This window comes from Microtus ochrogaster, unplaced genomic scaffold, assembly GCF_000317375.1.
Source record: "Microtus ochrogaster isolate Prairie Vole_2 unplaced genomic scaffold, MicOch1.0 UNK110, whole genome shotgun sequence".
NCBI classification, from domain to species: domain Eukaryota; kingdom Metazoa; phylum Chordata; class Mammalia; order Rodentia; family Cricetidae; genus Microtus; species Microtus ochrogaster.
Genome location: NW_004949208.1, coordinates 30,271 through 34,402, shown reverse-complemented (window position 1 = coordinate 34,402; position 4,132 = coordinate 30,271).

Genomic DNA, 4,132 nt, shown 5'->3' with positions numbered 1-4,132 from the left:
CTGGGCGGTGGTGGCACACGCCTTTAATCCCAGCACTCGGGAGGCAGAGGCAGGCGGATCTCTGTGAGTTCGAGACCAGCCTGGTCTACTAAAGCTAGTTCCAGGACAGGCTCCAAACCACAGAGAAACCCTGTCTCGAAAAACCAAAAAAAAAAAATTTACTTTAAAAATGGGGCATGTAAAGATACTAATATTTCAGAAAGAGAAAAAAGAATGAAAATCACTTATAAAAAGAAAATTATGCTTTATAAAATGGAATAAACAAATAAATAAGTAAAATAAAAAATAAAAAAGTAAACTTTTCAGGATTTTCCCTCAACTCAAGATAAAATGTAGCCCACACTAAAATATATTTTAAAATATTCTTATTATTTTAATTATACATATGTGTGTGCCTGCCACCAAAGCAGTAACATGTGGGAGGTTCTTACATATTACCAAGCTCTGTTGCTGCTCGAAATGCAGCCTTGCTCCCTTCTGGATCACAGCTTCTGTGTGCCGACTCTGAGAAAACACCCCCAGAAGACTCCGCTGTATCTAAGCAGGCTCATGGGTTAGTTGCCCAGAAGGAAGGAGTGAGAGCAGCTGTGACTCCTGAGCCTTCGGCGTTCTGGTACCGTGTGTCACTTGCTGGTAAAGGACTGAACAAGCTCTCCAACCTCTCACGTGCTTTTCCCCTGTACTGTGTAAATTCATGTAATCATCTCTCTGGGAATTTTAAGATATCTTGAGAGACTTGTTCGGAATGTCCTAAAATGCGATTTCATGTGTACATAAGAACGTGCAATATGACATATTCAGTCTTATCCCTGCTGTGAGGAGGAATACATCATGGTAATCAGAGGTCCAATCCATTAAGCTTTCAAGGGGCTAAGCACCCTCCAGCCCCTTCTGTGGGACAGTCACCTGCCCAACTGGATACGAACATGGATCTTTTCCAGTGGTGTCTCACCTACGTGGTGATGGACTTTGCTTCAGGGACGTGACAAAAATCAAGAGCAGTTGGTGGTTTTCAGTTCTGTGTTTGTCTTGGTATAAAGGACACTGACTGGGAAAAAAGCCCACCCCAATTTTCTGCAGTGATACAAGGAAAGGAGAGTAAAGGTTGTTCTTCTTAAAAAAAAATAAACGTGCAGGGGTGTTCTTCTTGAACACGGGGCACAGGACAGACACACACGGTGGAACAAACACAGACACGACACGGCGGCTCCCACGTGGGTCCACTTTAATGGGGGAAGGAAACACAAAAGGGCGGGGAGATGTGCAGGACACACAAGGAAAGGCGAACGAGAGAGCGAGCCCTCGTGTGGCCCTGCCTTTTAACGGGGAGCGCAAGGGTGTCTGGGAAGGATGTCCCATACCTGTGCGCAGGTGCGCGCACAGGTATCCATAGTCCAGGAGGAGTCTGGGAGTTGTAGTTTCCAAAAGAACAACAAAGGTGATTGCAGTCCCTGTAATATTCTGCAGATTTGTGTAGAAAATATTTCAATTTATGATACTTGAAAATGACAAATTTATAACATCAATTCAGCTACCTTATACAGCCTAATGCAGCTGCTTTATACAGCCTAAACCCACCTGTTTAGTTGGGACACCCACACTCACACCCACATACCCACTTACACACACACACACACACACACACACACACACACACACACAGATCTTATGGAATAATAGGTTTTCCTATAAGAATTTTTATTCTTGTTTATATTTATTTTATTTTTATGGTTTGAATGTTTGACTGCATGTATGTGTGTGCCTGGTTCCCATGGAAGTCAGAGAAGGTATCAGATCCCTAAAAATGGAGTTATAGATGGTTGTGAGCCAACACGTGGGTGCTGAGAATCAAACCTGGGTCCTCTGGAAGAGCAACAAGTACTCTTAATTGCTGAGTCATGTTTCCAGACCTGAGCTTATATATAGTTCTGGCCCCACCGAGTGCATTTATGCTCTGCGTAAAACAAGGGAAAGGCAGGCTTGGTCTCTGGAATGCAGCAGGTTGGAAAGATTTGAAGGCTATAACGCACACTCAAATGGCTGCCAGGGAAAAAGTGCACGCATTTAAAAGGCACGTAGATTAAGGTTTGAGTTGGTGTTTTTGAAGAGAAAGGTGCTGGCGGGAGGCTTCCTGGGAGAGAAAAGCTCCTGGATAAAGGCAGCACCGTTCTCTCTCATCTTCTCTTCCACGTGAAAGACCCTCACCCACTGGGTGCCGGCCCAAGAGGGAGAAGCCCCGCGACTCAGTTAACCAGTCCAGCAGATGCAAGAAGAAAGAGGGTTTATTAACGATCACGTGACCGGGTGTCTCTAGTCTCCGAAGAGGCAGAACAACCCCGAACAGCAATTCCAGCAGGTTTTTATAGGCAAAACCCACAACATTAGCATAATGGGTATGAGGTACAGTGTAGAGAGCTGCGTGGAGCCACGCCTAAAAGATGGCGCTGGCTTCCGCCCTCCACGATCCCGAAAGTGAGCGCTCTCTGATAAACAATTCCTTATTTGGCTAAGACCGGACTCTTGCGATCATCATTTGATGATCGCAAGCGGTTTGCATATGCGTGGACCAATGGACGGTGCCCACATGGCTATCCAGGGTTGGTAGCCCAGGCCTACTTAAGGGCTGGGAGAGGCTTGCCTGGAGAGAGAAGAGAGATACAATTGTAAAAAAGGTACTGAATAAAACTGCTTGCAAGAAGAGCTCCGGTGTCGCATCATCCTTGCTGGTCGAGGCGCTCGCTACAGTACAGAATGATTGGATATAATATTTTACATTAGATTTTAGCATATTGGATCAGTTCTAGGCCATAGCTGTTTGTTCTTCTATTTCCCAGAAATACCATAAAAATCCCAAAACCTGTCCTGGAAAGTCCTCAAGCCCTATCATGGGCGCTAGGTGTTTCCTGGCAGGCTGGTGGTGCAGGGTACTGTGGTCGGGGTGCAAGTGGCGCTAGGTGTTTCCTCGCAGGCTGGTGGTGCAGGGTACTGTGGTCAGGGTGCAAGTGGCAGTCAGGGCTGTTTTGCAAGTTTTGTACTTTTCCATTGCTGATTATCATCCACCTAGGGCATATGCTTAAAGCAATTGCAAGCAGGCTTTTTGAGTTGGTTTTTTTTTTTTTTTTAGACAGGGTTTCTCTGTAGCTTTGGTGCCTGTCCCGGAACTAGCTCTTGTAGACCAGGCTGGCCTCGAACTCCCAGAGATCTGCCTGCCTCTGAGTTGGGGTCTTACACACATCTATAGCCCCGGTTTTCCTCTGACAACTAACAAGTCTAGATTTTCAAATATTCTTTTTGAGGCTCTAAAAAAGGAGCCTTCCAGTCTTGCTACAGTCTTGCATCATGTGGTCTCTCAGCCAAGTGGCATTGAAGAAGGAATTTAAGCCTGGGATTTGGGCCAATGGCAGATTGGAAAATCTTTAACAGCTGGCTTCCCAGGAGAGAAAATCTTGGTAAGTTTCACATTTCGGTGGTGTTAAGGCTCCTGCGATGGTCAATTTCAAGCTGCCTGTGTGATGTGGCTGAACCTAAAGTTGAGAAGAGATGCAAATCTGCTTCTGACTCCTAGTTTCAGTCTGTTATAGCACACTCCTGGATTGTGATTTATCTCCAAACCTCTTTTCACAAATGTTCTCTATGGTGGCCTTGAGAGGTCGGCCAAGGTCAGTGGATGGGCACTTTAGAGAATTATATCTGGCTTCCAAGCATCACTATTCATGTGGTAAAGCATAGGTGCCTTTCAGGGGAAAACTAGGAATTAACTGTTATTCAGCCTTTGGCTCTGGTCATGTGGCCACTTGTCTTTTGCCTGAGAAGTATGGGTGGTTGTTAGACTTTAGCCAGGGAGTGGTGTAGGTGTTACAGCTCTTTCCAGTGGGAGACAATTTTCCCAGAAAAGTGTTATAGTCCTTGCTCTGGGTAAAGTTTTCCTAATGCAAGTGTAACAACTCTGCTCCAGCAGGAGAGAGTTTCCCCAGTGAGTTTGTCACAACTCTGAGCTCTGGTCAGGAGAAATGTTACAGCTCTGCTCAGCTTCCATAGAGTGTAACTACACTTTGCTACAGCAAGGGAAGGTTTTCCCAGCCTAAGTGTAACTACACTTTGCTACAGCAAGGGAAGGTTTTCCCAGCCTAAG